A 21,547-nucleotide genomic window follows, 5' to 3' on the forward strand; every position below is an offset into this window, starting at 1 on the left:
AAAGATCCCAAGCTTTGTGAAAAGTAGGGTGCAGGGAACCCTTAAAACACTGAACTGTGAGCTCACAAGCTCAATGTGTGGGTTTTGCTGGGGGACATACAGTACCTGAACTTAGAGTACTGTCAGGACCTTTTTTTACAACACTTTACTTTCATGACGCACAATTTCTTGTTTTACCTCAGCACTACCCCCACAGAGAAGAAGAACGATCTGACAACTTAATTAAGACGCTAATTGTTGATTTTGGAAAATTATGTACACATTTAGTAACAAAATCTTTTTGTTAACCTGATTCCCTAGTCTGGCCCGTTTGTCGAGCAATGTTCACTGTGTGACACAAGACGTAATTTTTTTATGGGTCCAAAACTGGCTATGCGAAGGAGTGATATAAAGAGCAAAGCTTGAGTACCTTGAATATACGGGAGAGCGAGCCTTAAAGTGATCAACCTGCATGCTGGTTCAAACCTTTGAAGAAATGTTTTGAATCTGCCCAAGCCATTGGAAATAAAATGCAAATAAATGTACACAAGACTAAATACATGTGCTATAGGCAGAATAAAACAAGCCACAGAGACTTCTTATAGCGAAAGGTGCCATTGAATGCATCCTCTCATATACCTATTTGGGATATTTGGTGACTGCAGAAAAGGACAAATAAAGACCTGATATATAATAAAAGATGCAAGGCACTCTTTTATGGCCATGATGCATACAGTTGCAAAAAAAGACTGCGTGCTATAGCCTAAAAGGTATCATCATAGCCTACAAACAGAGTTTGACTGCCACCATATTCTACGGTCTTGAATCTAATTATGAACATAATTATGAATGGCTAGATGTACTGGAGTGGACAATTCGGCGGAAACTATTGGGTTTGACTAATGGTATCGCCATGAATGCTATACGACTTGAATTTTGCTTATTTTCTCTCTTAACACAGGTATTATTGAAAAGAGGACTGCTGTATAGGAAGTCAATGAAAGACCTGCAATGTCCAATTTATTTTACATGTACTAGGTCTTACTATGACAATGAAAATGGAGTCCTTTATTAAAGTTTAGAAAAGATTATGAGGTTTTTTTTCTCCAGAATATAGGACGTGAACCCTGGTGGGAGGAAGATCATATGGTAAAAAATTGACTTTTTGAAAAAGCCCAGGAGTGTGGGACTGGATAAACAGATCATGCACATACTATAATGTTAAAAAGTCTGAGTACATTTGCACTTTTACATTTGGATTTCATGTCTCCCCAGAAATATCTAATTTAATGTCTCTCAGAAGATTTCTATTGCTATTATGGTTAAATCAATTACCAACGTTATCTGTATGTGGACCTAGAATTGGAATCATCAAAGACAAAAGTTATTGCAAAATGTGCGAAATCATCACATAATGGAAACTAATAGGCAAATACTCTCTGAATGTCAAATATTGGCTAATGAACATATGTTATTACTAGGCAGATTTGTGCACAATTTGGACTCGATTGGGCATAGATGTGAAACGGGCACCCTTTCATCCTTAAATTTTGAACTGAGTAGCGTTTGGGAGAAGTGCAGAAGAAGTTAAAATGTATAGAGAACTTATTACAAATCAAGTACACAGTGCCCTTCCTCAAGCTGTAGAGTTTGCTATTATTGGTTATTATTTATTTGCGATATGGTTTACAAAACCTTACACAAGCAATGTAACACATTCAAATAATTACTATAACATCAAATGACAAAATATATAATTAACATTTCCCACATCCCAGACATTACAAATCTTGTGATTCATACAATAGTTTGTATTGAATATATATAACATGTTTATCAGTTAGGGAAGTTAAAAGAATATGACGATGGGTGTAGTCAGAAACCTCTGTATTAAAGGCTCCCCTTGAAATTAATTCTAAATTGTCTATGGTTAATGCTCAATTATCTTATATGCTTTTAATCTATATATTTTTATGTAAATGTTATGGGAATTAACTGTTACCTTTTGTGGATATTTTCTATCCGAAATATAGGATTTATGATTTATTTGCTCCTCTAACATCACATACACAGCTTTGATAAAGTGAGCAAGTACAGTAAATTCAGACTTATACAAGCCTGTGAATAAGAGTCACCACAAACTTTCAGCTCGGTCCACTGATATGTCAGATCCAAATTGGAGTAGCCATCGATGGCTAGCCAACTCAGTAACTGGACATGCAAGATTAAGGTGCTTCCAAGTTTGTTCACTAAGCTTACAAAGATGACACACTCTATCTATTGATCAGTCCCTCTACGAGGGCCCATGATAACCAATGTACAGAGCATATTAAATCTGAATCTGAGACAGGTCATTCTGATTCTTCTATCAGGAAACATTCTCAGATATCCTGGCAAAGTATTCATCTTGTTTACAGTTGATTTATAAGTGTGGTTTTTATTAATGTTATGCTAGTATGATTTTTAATATTTAACTAAAACATAAATAGAAATTACGTTTCTAGATATAAATTAGAGAGCGAATAATTGATTTTATATTGGGTGATATTAAGGGAAACAGGAGTATAGATTATTTGTTTACTTTGTAGAGTTAAGTTAAAGTAAATGACTGTATTTGTATAGTTTTATATTTATTGTAAGTAAGAATATTGATAACTGGAAGATGTGAAAAGTTCAATTGAACCGTAACACACTAAATACATCATAATAAAAAATACAAACAGTTCTGCTAAAGGGAATTCACTGCGAGTGGAGCATTAGAAGAGACATTTCTGGTGGAGTGGGTCTTCAAGCACTACTACATATTGTCCCTGATACTGGTCATCCTGTGGGTTCTAAGCAGGTTGAGGGGGTTCTGGACCACCATGATTGTAATTTCCCCGGATTGGGCAAGGAGAACGTGATACCCCAGACCTTCTGGAAATGGCTGTCTGCCCACCTCGCCGGCTACTTGGAGTCTGGATATCCTACCCAGTCTAAATGTCAGGTGCTCCGCCCAAACCCAGAGTCCCTCAATCTACATGTGTGGCTCTTGAGACGCTAAGGTATGATGACTGCGGCCTCTTCAAGGCAGTGCTTAAGGTGTTACTAGCTGAACGTAAGCCTTCCACTTGGTCCCTTTCGGAGTGCTGGTGGAGAGGTTTGGGGGCGAAGTGGGCCCCATTTTATGTGCACTACCACAGATTGTAATTTCTTCTTTCATTAGCCTCTTCGGCCTGCAGATTGGCACAATAAAGGGCTATCAGATGGCCTTATCACTCATTAAGAGGTCACTGGATCAAGGTTCTATCTTTTCGATCCCGGTGATGGCCCACTTTCTGAAATGCCTTGTGAATATGTTTCCTCCAATGCCTTTTGTGGTTTCGGACTGTGACCTGAATTAGTTATCACTTTTTTGATTGTGGCTCTGTTTGAGCCTATGTATTCTACATCAATTAGGCTGCTTACTCTGAAATTGGCCTTCTTATTGGCCATTACATCGGCTAAGCATGTAAGAGAGCTTCAAGCTCCTTCCTGTAAGCCGCCGTTCTTGAGGTTTTTCAAAGAAAAAGCCTCACTGAAAGTCTGTCCAATATTCTTGCCTAAAGTGATATCAGAATTCCACATTTCCCAGGGCATAGAGTTGCCGGTGTTTTACCAATGATGTGATCCTTCCAAAGAAGAGGAGAGGCTACAGAGGTTAAACCCAAAGGGAGCACTGAGCTTTTATGTAGTAGGACACCAATTTTCAGACGGGACGACCAGTTGTTTGTTGCCTTTTTACTGTCTAGGAAAGGGCTAGCAGTGATGAAACAGACAATTTCCTACTGGATAGTCCTCTGTATTGCCTAGTGCTATGAGAAGGCGTGGAAGGAATTTCCCTGAAGCATCTGGGGGCACTCTACTAGGGGTGTGGTGACCTCGCTTTGCTGCAAAGGGGAGTCCCAGTGAAGGAGATTTGCCAGGCCGCAACTTGGTCATGCCTTCACACATTCAAGAAGCACTACAACCTGTGGCCTTTGAGGCTGACACTGGGTTTGGAAGAGTGGTGGTGCAGAGATGTATACATCTCGCCTCTGGGTGTTGTACTTTTTTTGGTAGTTTATGAACATTAGGAACCATTGGGACAATGCAATCTATTGAAGGTGAAATTACTTACCGGTAATGTTTTCTATGTATTCTTCTCCCAGACATTCTGCATCACCCTCCCAGCCTGCCCAGCTTTGAAAGTGTCTTTGTCCTCGCTCTCATATATCCCAATATTTTCTTTTGGGATGACTATTGAGTCCATAATGGGTTCTTCCCCGTGGCTGCTGAGCACGGGGAAAAAGTGGGGTATAGGGGCGTAGTGATATATGTACAGCTGACATCACTTCCGGAGTAGAGGAGTGGCACGGTGGAGGCATGCAGATGTCTAGGGACGATGCTGAACCGCACTCACCCCCTGTGGACATTTCCAAGCAGCTGACGCTAGATGGGGATATCTATGAAGATGAGGAATCTATGGGAGAAGAATCCATAGAAAGAACAATATGGTAGGTAATTTCTCCTTCTGTGCATATCGAAGTGCTTCCCCAATCCACAAACAGGCAGTATTTTGAAATGCACAGAAAATATTCCCATTCCCATACACATATTTGGAATAGGCACAAGGGGATGTGAAATGCAGGCTGACCCTGTCATGCATTTTCGTTCAAATGGAACAGCAGCGTCATAAACTGCTGCTGTCCCACTTGAACTTCTATCTCTCAAACAGTGATAGAAATGTTTTTTTCTTTTTTAACATTTCATAATGACAGGTCCTTTACTTGCTTATCCTTGTAAATTGCGCTCTTAGCGACTGGAACCACGTTAAACATTAGTGTCATGAGATCACTTCCATCACTAAACATTGTAAGCAGGGATCCTGGCACACGCATGGTTGGCATTGCTGGACAGCCACCTGAAATGCGCATGATACTGGTCCAGTATTCTAAAATTTAGTATTATCAAAGATCTGTATTTGAGTCGAGTCGAACCATCAAATACTTCTAGGTATACAAGTGGCTCGAAATTCTGATCCGAAGGTTTAAAGCTATTTCAAGCATCTGCTCCAAATTGTTTGAATCTTTCAAGTTCAGTACCTGTTGTTTAGTTAGTGTGACAAGGCCAGAACGGGGAGTGGGAAAGACTAGAAGAACCGGACGCTACAATTCAGGTTAAGAGCATAGTCAAAGTAGAGGGCCCCAACTCTTACACACTCTCCTGGTGCGTGTATGTATTTTTGCTGAAAATTGTTGTCTCTGGCTTCACCTCACACCCTAAATATTGGCAAGTCTCTCCTTTCCTCTTTAGGAACTCCCACGACAAGTTAAAGGATCAGGTGGCAAAGCCACATGCCCCAAGGAGAAGAAGAAGCCCACAGCGCCGCTCACAGAGCACATCCAAAACATTGAGGGAGGGGAGCCGTGTCAAAACGGTCACTCACAGAGAAACATGGAGCTACCAAAAGGAGTGGGTCTCTGCATCCACCAATTCATACCCTCCCTAGACTTTCAGGGATAAAAACAGGAGAGGGATTTACGCTCCCCATATAAACCTACCAGAACCCTCCTCCAAGATAGGACCCGGAGCATGAACTGGAACAAGTGGCCGTTCCGGGCAGCCATAGGTGGCATTCCACGTCAAAACCGCACAGCGGAAAAGGGTGGGGCTGTCACACCTTCATGAGACTTTCTGGTGCACATATTCACCCTGGGCGGGGACGATGGGTAAGGATTGGCTAGGGACAGCTGCCATATCCTGAGAAGAGGAGGAGGATAAAAGAGCCCAACAAAAACATGAAGGGTGGGTCTTTTGGGTGAAGTCAGCAGTGGAGGTGGAGAATGACCAAGAGATCAGCAGGAGGACGGAGGGAGCGGCAGTTGGGGAGGTGTGTGTTGAAGCAGGTGAGGTATTGGTTTAGGGGTGACAGTGGGTCTGAGATTTCAGGGTGCTGGTTGCGTGGCAAATGTGAAGGTAAACCAGTGCGGGGAGTGAATGGGAAATGAATGGTACAGGCTGAAAGAAGGGGGTTTGTATAGTTTGAGAGGGGAGGAAACTTGTGGTGCAGAGGAGAGTAGTATTGGGAGGAGGGTAGTAGTAGGAGAGTAGTATTGGGAGGAGGAGAGAAGTAGAGGGAGTAGGGGAGAGAAGTCATGGAAGGAGAGGAGTAGTGGGAGGAGGAGAGCAATAGTGGGTAGTGAAGTAACATCAAAGGTTGGAGGCAAGAGCTAGGAGGAGTGAAACATCTGAGGGACATAAGAGTGATACGTGGAGTAAGGTTGACAGTGAGACAGAAAGAGTAGAGAAGGGAGAGATAAGCAAGCAGTGCGTGAACAAGCCTGATTCCCTGAGTAAGTGTAAGGCACTGTCCATTCCTGTAAGCAACTCTTAAAATCTGGCTAGTGTAGGGACTGATAGAAAGCCTCTGAGGGAGTTAGAGAGCTAACATTTAGGGAAAGCATCTCTAGCTTAAGACAGCAGACAGACAGTCGGGGCTACCAGTAAATAGCACTAATCGGGTGTTATGCCTGCATGGGTTAGTATGGAGATTCCAAGGAAGACGAGAGAATGAGGAACGGCCCTAGAGCCTACACTCCTTGAATACAAGCCTTTACACTGTCTCAAAGACTCTGAGTGATTGGTGGGCCATCTGTGACATTAGATTTGACTCTTCTTCAAGCATGTTCACCCATCCCTACTCTCAATGCTCCCCTGTTAAGACTTAAGTGATGCCCAGCACATCTGAGTATTCAGTTGTGCTATTATGAATACATAGTTCATGTAGGTCATGACGTGTTTCTGAGACAGCCGCTGGGTGTCCTTGGCGTGCCTCCCCGGAGCATATATTGCAAACTTCTTTTTATTTGGGAATTGCCAGTCAGTTGGGATTCCTGGCGGAGGTGGGGATAGGTGGGTTTGTGCATTTGTACACTGTTTGTTATTTGTTGCACTCAAATTATGTTAAACACATTACAGTCTGTATGGATATTGCTACAATGTGTTTATGCGATTAAGTGTACATACTCAAGCTATGATTAGAACGTTGCCATAGAAGTCCAAATTGGTAGCATAGATGGCGAGGTTGAATGTGTGGTTCACTGTCCTTGCATGGAACTGTAGAGGCTGCAGAATCTTAAGTTCCAGCACATTGTTATATATAGTAAGCGCCATCAAGTTAATATACACGTACTAAAAGAAACTCACATAGCGGCCAATCCACAGTTGCCCCCTAAGGACATGGGGTGCGGGATACACTGCTATGGTTTATCGTATGCATCCAATGCCAGAGGGGTAATGTTTGCAGGGGAGATTTCTGGTATGAAGCGGTCACTAGTGAATATGCATGCCCCAAATATAGATTTGCCCTATTTCTTTATTTTTTGTAGGCATGTCCAGCTCATCTGCATAGATTTTGGGGTGCAAAGTTATGTGGGTGAGGATTTGAATTGATATTTCTTTGGGAATGCACAGGCTTATCTCTTCACAGCCCACATAAACAAAGGCAGCATACCGATGGAATTTGATGTGCATTATATGATACTTGGCAACAGTTTCATCCTGCTGGTATGGAATACAAGCATAAGTCATAGTTTCACTCATCACTCTGAAGGGTTGACTATATTTCGGCATCGCAAAACATCCTCATTGTATGCAATCCCCTGCAGGACTCTCTCAGACCACTCTCTAGTGTGTTGGCTATAACACTACCCAGGCCTGCTATAAAACTTAACCCTTGGCACTTCAAAAACACCTCTATTGCTGGCCCTCTTTTCCGAATGGCTATTGCATAAGCGATAACCTATTTTGTGTAAATAAACACAGGTTTGGTAGTAGACAAACATATACTGTTGGCAATGTTTCAAGTTTGTATCGGAGGGATATGAATTTCTAAGGAAAATGAAATCATACATATGCTCTAGCACAGTACAAACATTGCATCCAGTGTCCAAATTGACTGGAATGTCTCAACGGAGTGCAGGAAGTGGTAATACATAATTTGATTACAGTCAAGGAGATCAAACAGTTGATTTAGTCACTACCAAACTGTGAGGCACCTGGAAGGGATGGCTTATTTTCAGAGTTTTATGAAGAGTTAGATAACACCTCCATTTTTAGAAATATGCGGACGGGTTTATTGCTGGAAACCACCCCCACAGCACTGTCATGGTGCGACTTAAGCCCAATAACCCCCCCATCACATGCACCTATCACAGGCCACTGTCCATGGTCAATATAGACAGTAAAATACTGGCCAAACTGCTGGTGAATTGTCTCATGATGCCATCCTTAATACTGAAATATCAGACAATGTTTGTGGTTGGTCACTCAATCCAGAACAACCTTCACAGATTTGACCTGCTACATAATATCAATCCAGAGATCCTGACAGTGGTCGTTACCATTGATTACATAGAAGACGTTAAGTGGAATGGCCCTTTTTGTTTGAGGTTTGTGATGGGTATTCACTTTATAGCATGGGTCTGAATGCTGTATTCATCCCCAAAGCAGTGATTCTTCTGAATAGTATACACAGTCGGGGACCTTTTCACCCACTTGAGGAGCAAGGCAAGAATGCACATTATCCCCCCCCCTTTTGTTTGCCTTATCCATTCAGCCAGTCGCTTGCTATATGCAGGAATTTTTTCAGCATAGGGGCAGTCGCTTGTCCTCGTCAATCAATTTGATATATTTATACGCTGATGTATGTTAAGCAAGCGTCGCAAAATCTATTTCCAATAGTTGATGATATCAAGCGCTTTGGGTAACTTGCTGGATACAAATTTGGGATAAATCTGATCTTTTCCCATTAACATGGGGCACAATAAAAATAATTAACTGGCTGGGGTTTAAGTGGTGCGCCAACTTTATAAAATACATGGAAATAGTTATATCTACAAATGCAGTTATATCTACAAATGCACTCATGGTATTCCAGGAAAATTATGTAAAAACCCTTGATGCCCTGGAGGATAATGTGGACAGTTTGATTAGGTTATCCCTCTCCCTTATGGCTTTTGTTTCCCTAGCAAAAATGGTGACAGTCCCTAAACTATTGCCCTCTGCCCTGGGCAGGCCCTCTGTGGCCGACTCCCCAGCCTATTGTGAGATGGACTCAGGGGAGAGGTCTCCCCAGGAGTAAGAGGAGGTTCCCTGGGAGGAGGTCATGACTCCAAGAAGATGTTGAATTGAAAGCCTCCAAGCCCATCTCCACCAGATGACAACTTGGCATTCAAGAGTTTGAGGTCCCTGTGTCTAGTCACCTGCCTCTGCATATTTAAGGGGAAGAGGAAGAATGGGCATTTGTACTAACGGACAAACTCAGCGGGTCTTCCAATTCAGCTCTCTTGGTCTCCACTGTGCAGCAGGTCTTCAAGGCTCCAGGGTTGACTCCTGCAACTGCCAGTCAGGCAGACAAAAAGTACAGGGCCACAAGCTTGGTGCTGGTTTGCTTCAGAAATCATCTGTGACATGGTTCTATCATAGTAACTGAGGTCAGGCACAAGTCTGCTAAACCGAGGGCCTTCTTAACCTTATCCAGAATGAAGGAGTCCTGCAATTTATGAAAGGAAGGTGATCTAATCAGGTTCTTTGGCCATGTACATGTCCAACACCACAGCCATTGTTGCCTGGTATAACAGAGATTTGTTGGACAAGGAGCAGTTCCAGCTTAGAGGTTCTCTCTGAGGATAAGTGGGGGGAGACTGAGGATCTGGTCCTGGAGAGGATCTTGTGATCTTGACCTTGCCCTTGGAAAACATTATGCAAGACCCCTAGGACTCTGTGAACATTAGTTTCCATGAAATTAACAGCTGGGTGATGCTCTGGCGACAGTCCTGGCAGGTGCAAGCTAAAAGAGCGGTGACGAGGCACACACCTTGTAAAAGAGACAGACATCCAGAGACATGGGGGGATGTTTCAGGCACTGTATTCATCTGCATGCCCTTCAAGAGGTCAGGCTTATCCTCAGGCGCAGAACAGCCATAGCTCTTTTTGCTGACCCCACACAGCCCGCAGAGAAGGTAATCATGGGAAAGGGGGCCAACCTCCTAAGCAAGGCAGTTGACTCGGGCCTGGATCTCACCAGGCCCGAGCCAAGTTGGGACCAGAATATGATGCTTTTAACATCAAAGACTCCCGCATTCAGATGTCTGGGAAAGTGAAACCCCTTGGGCTCTTCCTGGAAGCCTCAAAGGGTGCAGACATGCAGGTCCATTACCTACATAAGAACTGCCTATACCCTCTACGCCTCCTTAGAGCAATACAGCCATTCCTGAGTGAAGAGAATTGTGCCACCATCGCAAGGGCCACCATTCTGTTCCGTCTTGACTATGGTAATGTGTTATTGCTTGGTGCAAACAAGAGCTCTGTAGCAAAATGCCAAGTTATAGAAAATAACACAGTCAGAGCAATAAAAAGGAAGAAATAAATGGAACATATCACAGCGGATAGAAGAGCCCTTCATTGGCTGACAGTTGAGGACCGGATTCAGTTTAAATCCATGACCCTGGTACATATATGTTTGCATGGAAAAGCACTGGCATACCTTAAGTAAAGAATCACTCAACATGTACCCAAGCGCTCTCTAAGATCGGAGGGTCTGGGTCAGATCTCAGATCCAACGGTCTGGGGAGAGCATTCCCTGTGTTGGCAGCACAAAAATGGAACAACCTCCCGCTATGTCTCAGATTGGAATGCAACTACATGGCTTTCAGGAAAAGCTTGAAAACACACCTTTTCAAGTAAAGGGCGGGTCTCTCTGCCTAGTTAGGACAGGTTAGGATAGGGTTATTTTTGTCCCGTAGAATACGTGTTTGTAATCTGTGTTTCTGTTTCTGTGCCCGGATGCCCGCGGGCCTTCGGTGCAATATAAATCAATAAATAAAATAAGTATGACTTTCCACCAGCCTTTTCCAAACGCAGCACCTTGGTTGGAGGAAGGGTCTCAAGCAATTTGACACTTTGGCTGTTGATAACATAGGACACATGGTTGCTGGACATTGTGGCGAGAGCCCAAGCTTTGGAATGTAATCAAATACTTCCCTGTATATTATCAAAGTGGGAACAGATGCCCAAAGAACACACATTCAGCAAATTAAGGAAGTGGAGCAGTGGGGTTGTTGCACATGTTCGACCCAACACATAACATAAAGTTCCTGGGCACCCTATTTGACACTGGCAGACCTCCAGAGTGATAAGGAAGATTTTGAGCAGACTCTGGCCTATTCTGTTATGTGACAGGATTTGAGCAAGGTATTAGCATGTTCGCCTCAAATATTTTCTAAAGTTCTGAATCTGAAGGATAAAAGTGCACTAATATGCCCAGAGAATTGGAACATGACCATGTTAATTGGCTTTGAAATGGTAAGAAACCTAATGGCTTCTACAAGTGCAATAAATGCAAAATGTGTGCACATGCCAGAACTTGCAACCTTTTACAATATTATAGTATAACAAACAAAGGGTATGGAAGAGTCAACATGCCATCACTTGTATTACTTAATTTGTGGTAAACTTAATAGAATGTCCTTGTTATATGAAGTATATTGTTTCAAGTATTGGACCTTTGAAACTAAGAATTTGGGGATCTTTCTTATCAAAGACATACGAAAAATTGTAAAGTTTAATGTGACTAAACTGGTAGAAAATCTTAGGAAAGATATTAGGAAATGGTCAAGGTTGGATTTGGAAATCTGGGCAAAGATTAATACAATTAAAATGTCGCTCTTACCAAAGGTCTTATACATAATGCAATCAATACCCCTTAGCTTCACAAGGAAATTAATTAAGGGCATTAATCAGGTTTTTCAAGATTTTCTCTGGGGAGAGAAGAAAGCTCTGAAGATTCCGAAGTTTATTTTACTACGCGGCAGTAAAGAGGGGGGTTTCCGATATCCAAACTTGGAAAATTACTAACAATTGTTGAAAGACTGTCTTCGCGCTTGGAACTAGTATTCTTAATGAGTGGTCATGAACACAAATGAACTAATCATGCAGTTGCACATAAAATATTGTAGTCCATGCATTAGATCCGTAATGGTATTTTTTGTATTCTGGTTGTGCAATAGTCCACAGATATAGCCGTCCACAGATATAGCCGACAAGTGTTTCGACCAATAGGGTCGTTATCAAGGCTATGTGCCATATGTACCAGAATCAATCAAAGAAAATAAGTCGTCATTGCCATATTGTAAAAATAAAAGCAATAGGTGCAGCAAAAATCAAAACATTATATGCCAAATAATGGAAATTATTTTTTTTTAAACACATACCACACAGGTTGATGTGAGTTTGGAGAGAGCAAGCATCCGTGGAAAAATAAAAATGAAATATTTTTGTTTTTCCACCTTTGTCATCTTGTGAGACTCCGGCTGCTAGATTGTTTTTCTTTCTTTCAATTGAAAAATTCAATAGTTGGTAAATAGCGCACGGGACAAGATATCAATCCACTACATTTTGTTGTATTAGAAAATGACTACAGGGGATTTATCCTGAAGAAAGCAGCCCTATATGCGGCTGAGGGGACCGAACAAGAACACATGTGGTTGACAATTGAGAGAGGTGCTTTGTTACAGTTTCAATTGGGCAGTATCTTTTCTATGGAAAAGCTACCTAGAGGAGCTGTTAAACTACCAACTATTAGAGTGACCAGGGACTTGATGACATGGTGGTTAATAACCTTTAATAGAAATGTGTTTTTAAATCACAAGTCGTCTATTTGGCATAATCCTGTGTTGCAGCTTGGGAACAGGACTCTGTAATGGCGACGCTGAATTTCTAGAGGGATTTTGTCATTAGGGGATTTAATGCGTGATGGACACTTGTTGTCCTTTGAAGAGCTTCAATGGTTGTTCCATTTAGGTAGAGGAGAAAGTAATAGATTTAAGAAATTAGAGTGTCTTTTGACACAGATTTTCAATATGTCATCTGCGCCAATAGAGAAAGAACCAGCAGGATGGACCATATTTTGCTTAGCGCTGTGTAGAGTCTCCACATACTTGAAGCTCATGCCAAAGGATGATTCGGTGCTTGAATCGTGGAGTAACCTGAAATGGAAGTGGGAAAGGGACTTAGGTTGTATTATTACTGATGAGATTGGGAGGCATGTGTGGCGGGTCGGGCACAGTAGTAAGCTGGATCTCAAACTAGTCTGCAGCTTGCACCAGGCAGGAGCCCGCACCAGCCATCACCCGTGTAAGGGCAGGAGCCCAGCTGAGTCTGCACACACCAACACTGCGCTTCCATGAAGCAGAATCCCGAATCCTCCAACATCCACTCGCCAAGTCCTCAGAGCAGGCCCAATCTGCATCCATACCGTGCCCCCACCTTGAGCAGCGCCGTGAATCCGATGGTCTATTGAAGCCGACACCGCGTGGATTCAGAAATCCTCAGAAAATGGCTGCCAATCTTTTGTTATTTGGGCGTTGCTAAGCAACAGCCCAGCTGAGCACGGAGCCTTCCATTGGCCGCCGGGCCCCACATACACTGCAGTCCTCGACCGGAAGGCGCAAGCCAGATACGAGGCCACTCCAAAGGCACACACAAAATGGCACTTGACCTGCCTGTCTGTGCCTGTCCATGTCAGACGTGCCGACAGAAGACGCTTCCCCATCCACCAACAATGTATCCGTGAGTACTTTTACCACTCATAGTTTTCCACTACCCTTGACAGCTAACATTACAACAGCCCCACATGATCTTCTGCTACTCCGTGCTCCTGTGCTCCTACATAGCACCTAACGCACAATTGAACTAATATGCCTTGCACTCTGCCTGGGCCCGACTTTCACCCCTGAGTCACATTACAACTTAGCGTGAGCCCCATAACATTACTGCTCCAGCTATTTTGCCCTCAACCCTACATCCAATGTCATTATCTGTATGCTAACCGTACTGCCTGATGTTTGATCACCACATTTTAACTATGGCAAGATTTCAAGCGGTTCCTTCTAAGTAGTCGGAACCAGTCGAAAACTCGGCTCACTTCCCACCTGCTGGGTTACAATGTTTTGTGACTATGCCTGACGCACAGAACTAAAAACGTGTACTGCATTGTGCCTTTCTACCTCCTACTCGCATTGTTTCTCTGCATGTGCCTAACTCCTACATCCAAACGTGCACTGCTTTGTTGAATCACGCTGTTTTCTGATTATGCCTGATGCCCACATCTAAACTTGTAACGCTTTGTGCGTACTCCCTTTTCTCGAATCGCAAGCAACGCCACCTCTCTGGCTCACAAAACCTATCTCACATCTGTCTCTACTTGCTATCGCCTATCTTACAGCCCACTTCCACCGCTACCATCTATACTGTTACCTTGCTGCCCCTTACTTGAACTATACAGGCATCTGGCCCCTTTTACTCTCTAACCAAATTGTTGCCTCAGCCCGTTGGACGATGGCAGCCACACAGCATCATGTTCCTACTCACATCCCTCCCACCCACTTCCTACCTTCATTCTTCACCAAACCTATCACCACCGCAAGCCTGGCCGCAACCCATGCCAAACACACTGGAACTACCACATGCCCGAGATCTATCAGCACCAGGGAAAGACTACTAGGTCTCCGCTCCAGACACCCGCCCACATTTCCACAGGCCTGCCCATACACTACTACCGGTACACACATGCTCACGAAACAACAAGCCTCACCCAGTACCCCTTGTGCACTCATGACCTTTCCCACACACAAACCAGATAGCAGCGACACCAAACCCCCTACCGCTATTGATCTGCAATGTGCACTAATTAATGCCAGGTCCATTCCAGCACACGCCACCGAAATCTATGACCTTATCTCCAACTTAGACCTCGATATCCTTGCCATCAGCGAGACATGGCTACATAGTGCAGCAGGGCCAGCCCTCACCTTAGCCATGCCTCCAGGATATTCTATCATCAGGCAGGACCGGCTCACCACCGTAGGAGGAGATGTAGCACTCATAGTGAAAGACCACCTAGAGGCCAGACAAACCCCCTCTAATCTTGGGGGTAACACTGACACCCATACAGTTAGGATCTCTCTCTCCCATAATACCACCATCACCCTCAATCTCATATACCGCCCCCCAGGCCCACTATTAGACTTCCATGAAAACCACACACACCTCCTAGCGGATAATTTAAAAAACACATCTAAATCAATCCTCTTATGTGATTTTAACCTTGGCATAAATGACAAGAAGGACAAACCGGCCAAAGCCCTAGCACTAGCCCTTCAGGAACTAGGTTTTGAACAAAAAATTCTTGTGCCCACGCACCACAAAGGGCGCACCCTTGATTGGTTAGCTGACCATAACTGCAACAGTGACATCAGCTCGATCACCCCCACCCCCTGGTCGTATCAGCTCCTTATTCACTTCCTTATACCTACCACCACCACCACAAAGAAACGCGACCCGGTCCCCCCAGCACTAGCAAGATGTGCCAAAAACATCACCAAGGAAAGGATCCTACCCCATTTAGCGACACTCACCTCTAACCTCCCCTTACAGCCAGACCCATCGGTACTGGCGGACATCTATAAATCCACCATCAGCACTGCGATAGATATTATCGCCTATTCAGAAGAAAAAAGCCATAAATGTGAAACATTCCAACTCCTAGTTCTCTGCTGAATTAAAAGAACTCTGCCTAAAAAAATGCAAAGCAATGAATATATGGCAAAACTCCCCCAATGTAGCAACATTGTCCGTTTACAAGACACTTGCCACACAATACAAGAAAGCAATAATTACTGCCAAATCTGCATCCTACAACGCTAGAACAGCTAACGCTACCTCCGAATCCAAATAACTCTTTGCAATCTTCAAAAAATTGTCTACCCCAGCTGCCAAATTTCAGGACATAGTTAAGGACCAAAACTTGTGCAACGCAATACAAACTGCCCTACTAAGCAAAATTAAACTCTTGCCAAAGAAAATTGAAGAGCGTCACAATAACATCACACAACACATCATTAAGAACTCTAAACAAGAGATCATCCCTAGTTCTAAGTACACTGATGTAAAAAACCCTATACCACCTTTAAATTTAGGGAAATCACTAAAAGTGAAGTTATAGACATCGTCAATAAAATTAAGCCCTCCAACTGTAAAGGAGATGCCTACCCAGCCAAACTAGTCAAAGAATGCTCAGATACACTCGCCCCATTTCTCAAGTCCTTCATTAACACATCCTTCAACTCAAACACTGTTCCAGATAGCCTAAAAGAAGTGTGGGTGTGCCCCATTCTAAAAAAAACAACCCTAGATCCAGAAGTGGCTAACAACTATAGGCCCTTCACCACCGTCCCATTTCTACTCAAGATACTGGATAAAGTGGCCTACACGCAAATCCAGCAATATCTTGAAGAAACCACATACTAGGAAAAATACAGTCGGGCTTCCGACCAGGACATGGAACTGAGTCCGCACTGCTCGATCTAAAAATGCAACTCAATGACATCATGGACAAAGGAAAACCGGCACTCCTCCTCCTCTTAGATCTGTCCACTGCATTTGATCTTGTCAACCATGATATCCTAGGCATGCACCTAAAAAATGAAGCCAACTTCTCTCCAGAAGCCATAGCCTGGGTGGCCTCATTCCTAAACAGAAGACTCATGAAAGTCTTCTCAGATGCAGCATACGCCTCCCTTACCACCATCCACTGCAGAGTCCCTCAGGGCTCGTGCACTGTCCCCACACTATACAATATTTTCACCCTCCCCCTTTTCAATGATCTCGACTAACGTAACATAGCATATACTAACTACGCTGACAACACTCAGGTACTACTCCCCATTACCGGCACATACGAACAAGACACCGCAGCACTAACCAAAATCTACACATCTTTCCAAACTTGGATGGCAGCCAATGGCCTCTGCCTAAATGGGGATAAAACTGAGATCCTCATAGTTGGCACCAGAGAAACACTCAATAAACTTCCTACTCAGTACAATAACTTCACCATAGATAACTCCACCATCGCAGTCAAGACACTGGGTGTATACCTCGAAGCTTCACTGTCCATGACATGGCAGGTCAATGCTATAGCCTCCTCAGCCGCACTCACCATCAAGGTGATCAATGCTGTTCAGCCCTTCTCCACGAAAAATTGCCTATCCATTGCCAGAGCCACAGTAGGTACCAAACTGGACTACAGCAATGCCAAATTCTTGGGCACCTCGGCCAAAAACCTCAATAAACTACAGGTCACACAGAATAATGCCCTCAGGGCAGCCCTAAGCATTCCGAAAAGGGACCACATCACTTAGGCCAGGAAAGAAGTTCACTGACTACCAGTAAAAGAACGTATACTCTTTAAAACTCTGGCCATCACACATAGGTGCCTCTCCACCGAGGCCCCACCCTACTTATCAGAAATAATCACCTTCAAATCCTCAAACAGACCCATTAGAGCACACCTGACTAACCAGATCTACGTCCCAGCCTTCGAAAGAGTGAAAGCTGGAGGCTCCAGCTTCCAACACCTGGCTCCTAAACACTGGAACGCCCTACCCACCACACTCAGAAATGAAAGCTCGTACACTGCCTTCCGTAAAATACTGAATACTACACTGTTCCGCTAGGACCAACCATCATGCATAGTTACGCTGTCTCAACTGTAGCCCTAATGACAGCTCAATATGCATGCTCTATACGTCCTATGCCTGTCATCTATTCTGCTTAAATTTGTTGATTTGCCTGCCTACCAACTGAAAAAGATGCCACTTATGTGTATGCCTCCCAAGTGAACAAGCTGTAACAGTGCCACGATGCCCCAGAGCAGTTGTGCACTTTATAAATGTAAATAAATAAAAATAAAAATAAAACTACGACTTATCCACCCAAACATTTTAGGACGATTATATTGGACAGCTGAGCATATGTGTAGCTTAGGGTTGACAGTTGACGAAACATGCTGGGGATGTGGGAAATAGAAGGGGACGTTGCTTCATATGTTGTGGTATTGTCGCACAGTGCTAGCCTTCTGGTGTGAGGTGTTAGACATACTGGATATGATCTTATCTATTACATTTCCAAGAAAGCCATTACAAGTCCTAATGTTAGCAAATAATGGACGTTGTTTAATGGCTCGTTTGTATGGAACTTGGATAGACAGAATCCTTATAATAGCAGCAAAACAGATCTTGAAAGTTTGGAAAACTAGGAAGAAGAATTGGTCATGTTTAAGAGGAAGGGTAAAGAAGGAGCTTATTGGAGCTCATGGAAGACTTTTAATCATTTGTATGGTAATGGAGCATCAGAATGAGCAGCTCACTTGTCTAAGTGGTCAGATAATAGCAAAGGTGGGATTTAGTGTTTGTTGTTGTTAGTCTGTGTGTAGGTGTTTGTTTTGTGCTTTCTGTCTAAATTTTGGAAATGTGATGCATTTTTTTGTAATTGAATTGATAATATTAAGACTAGTGGTTATTGCCCCAAAATGTGTATTTATTTACTTTGTGAATTGGGGCATGGTTGATATTCAATAGTTGTATCTACTAGGATTTACAGGTTTTAAATTTTACTGTTTGCCTTGTATTACATTATCTTGTTTATGCTTATTTGAAAATGACAAAGATATTTTTTTTTTTTTTTTTAAATGTGTTTATTTATAGCAAGGCAGTATAGGTTACAAACAGTATCGGGTGGCAGTATAACATTGCAAAGAAAAGATTCTGGCTTTGTGTCCCTTTCCCCCATCATTCCGGTTTTCCCGGGCCAGAGATTCAGTCTATCACCCCCGCCTGGTGTGTACTCTCCAGGTCCCCCAGGGCCCAACGGGCGTTGATTGGCTTGAACGTCATTGCAGGAAATCGCTGATCATAGTCCAGCACTGGAGCCCATACATTCTGGAAGCGGTGCAGAGTCCCCGCTCTCGCAGCGGTGACCTTTTCCGCTATTAAAATGTCCCACAATTTTCCCCACCAGTGGGCCAGGCAAGGGCCGTCTTGCGACTTCCAGAAACGGGCCAGAACTGTCTTGCCCGCCAAGAGGCATTGTGTGAGGAGCTTAGCCCTGTTGCCGGAGCGGGGGTAGATTCCGGGGACCGGGATCCCCAGTAGGACTGTCTCAGGGTCCAGTGGGAGGGCGGAGCCGGTGACTTGCTCGATGACTGAGAGACACCTGGTCCAGAATTGCTGGATCTTGGGGCATGTCCACCACATGTGGAAGTAAGAGCCTGGTTGACTGCAGCCTCTCCAGCAGGCAGGGTCCATTTGCGGATTCATGTGGTGGAGTCTGAGAGGGGGGTAATACCAGCGCAAGGTAAGTTTATATGCACATTCTTTGTTGGTGACGCAGGTGGAGGAGGAGTGGGTGCGGGACCATATGTCTACCCAGGTTTGGTCATCGAACGGATGGCCTAGGTCCGCCTCCCACTGAGCCATAGATCGAGTTTTTGCCGCCAGAAAGTCCCCCGAGAAGCATCTATATATGGCTGAAGTTCTTCCTCTAGCCGGCAGATCCGCGAGGGTTAGCTCCAGTGGAGTCGGGGGGCGGGTTGCCGCCTGGAGGGTCTGGGGGTGTGAACACCAGTGGCGGAGCTGGCAGTATGTGAACCTGTCCCTCTCTTGAAGCCGAAAAGTTTCCTTGCACTGTTCGAAGGTCCGGGGTCCGCCTTCGGAGTACATCTGCCCCAGGGTTTCAAGGCCCCCGTCTATCCAATTCTGGAAGTTGCGGGGGAGAGATCCCGGGGAGAAGTCGGGATTGTGAAAGATCGGTGAGAGGGGGCCTCGGCCCCTCGGGATTCCCTTCTGCTTTAGAGCCCAATCCCAGGAGCTTAGGGTCTGCTTTGTTGTCAGTAGGATGTCCTTCCAGCGCGCCCTGAGAGGGGGTTGGATGTGAGGGAGGAACCGGAGGGGGAGCGGGAGCTGGGCTTGCTCCAGTTCCACCCATCTGGGGCGGGCTGTGCTCGACTGCCAGGCGTGTAGGTGTGACAGTTGCGCCGCTGCCCTATAGGCCTGCAGGTCCGGGACCCCCAGGCCTCCCAGCCTGGCGTTACCAATCAGGGTCTTGTGGGGGATCCTGGCCTTTTTGCCTTTCCATATGAATTTCGATATCTTCCTCTGTAGGTCGTGAAGGATCCGGGTCGGGAAGGGCACCGGTAGGGATGAGCAGGCATAGAGAAACCTAGGGAGCAAGTTCATTTTGACAGCTGTGATCCGGCCCATTAGTGAGATCTCCTGCGTGGTCCAACGCTTCAGGTCTCCCTCCAGCTCCTTGATCAGTTTGGGAAAGTTCGCTTGATAGGTCTCCTTTGGGTTTGCTGGGATGAAAACTCCTAGATAGGGGATCGAGTGGTCCCGCCATTCAATCGGGCACAGACCCGTTAACGCCTCCTTTTCCTCTGGGCGGAGGCCGATTCCTAGGGCCACTGATTTGGCGAAGTTGACAGTAAAGCCGGTGACCTCCCCCAATTCCTTTATTTCGGCCAGGGCGTGTTTCGCTGAGGTACTGGCTTCCGTGAGTGTCAATAGTACATCGTCCGCGTAAAGAGCGATTTTGTGGTGGGACGGGCCCACCTGAAGTCCCTTAATGGATTCATTCCGCCTGATCTTCTGGGCGAAGGGCTCCATTGTGAGGGCGAAGAGTAGGGGTGACAGCGGGCAGCCCTGCCTTGTCCCACAAGACAGAGGTATCGGGGCTGAGTGGGCGCCATTGATCCTGAGGATAGTTTTAGGCTGCTTGTAGTTCGCCAGGATCATGGCTCGGGCTGTGGGGCCGAACCCAAATGCTTCCAGGGTGCATTCCAAGTAGGACCAATCGACTCTGTCAAAAGCTTTGGTTGCGTCCAGGGCCATTAAGGCAAGGCCCTGGGAGTCGCGGTGGGCGATGTTCACTAGGTTCAGGGTCCGCCGAATGTTGTCCCCTGCTGCTCGGTGAAGGATGAAGCCTGTTTGGTCAGGGTGGATTATTTCCGGGAGGATAAGTGCCAGGCGGTTAGCCAAAATCTTCGAGTACAAGTTGGCGTCGATGTTCAATAAGGCGATGGGTCTGTATGACGCCGGATCTCTCGGGTCTTTCCCCGGCTTAGGAAGGAGGACCGTCACCGACTCTTGCATTGTGGGGGTTACAGATCCCGAGGCCTGGAAGGAGTTGAAAAGGGCCACCATGTGGGGGATAAGCTGGAGCTTAAATATCTTATAGAACCTCTGGGAGAATCCGTCTGGGCCCGGGGCCCGCGATTTGAGGGCCTTGATGGCTCCGTCAACTTCTTCATCTGTTATTGGGGCTTCCAACTGCTCTCGTGTGGAGTCCGGGAGACGCGTTAGGGCTGCGTTCCGCAGGTATGCCTCCTGCTTCGACCGATCTCGGGGGGGTGCTGTCATGACCTGGGTTAAGTGGTCCGAGGCTAGTTGTAGTTTCGTCTGTTCGGAGTGATGTATCACCCCCTGTGGGTCCCGGAGCCCTATGATCGTGTTGGTCCGTCTTGTTTTAGCCAGCTTGGCCACCAGCAATTTGTTGGCCTTGTTACTTTTAGCATAGTAGAATTGTTTGGTCTTCGCCAAAAGTTGCGCAGTGTGTTCTGCATAGTGGGCCTCCAGTTTCTTCCTGGCCGAGCGAAGCGCTCTCTGTATCT

At 45.0% G+C, this 21,547-nt stretch overlaps 1 protein-coding gene across 16 annotated transcripts in view; it reads left to right on the forward strand.

Moving 5' to 3' along the window:
• The window catches only part of BAZ2B (bromodomain adjacent to zinc finger domain 2B), a 2,602,315-nt gene that overhangs the window by 2,448,958 nt on the left and 131,810 nt on the right, over window positions 1–21,547 (forward strand). The window lies entirely within an intron of this gene.

Source organism: Ambystoma mexicanum, chromosome 9, assembly GCF_040938575.1.
Source record: "Ambystoma mexicanum isolate Mex_15411 chromosome 9, UKY_AmexF1_1, whole genome shotgun sequence".
Classification (NCBI taxonomy): Eukaryota; Metazoa; Chordata; class Amphibia; order Caudata; family Ambystomatidae; genus Ambystoma; species Ambystoma mexicanum.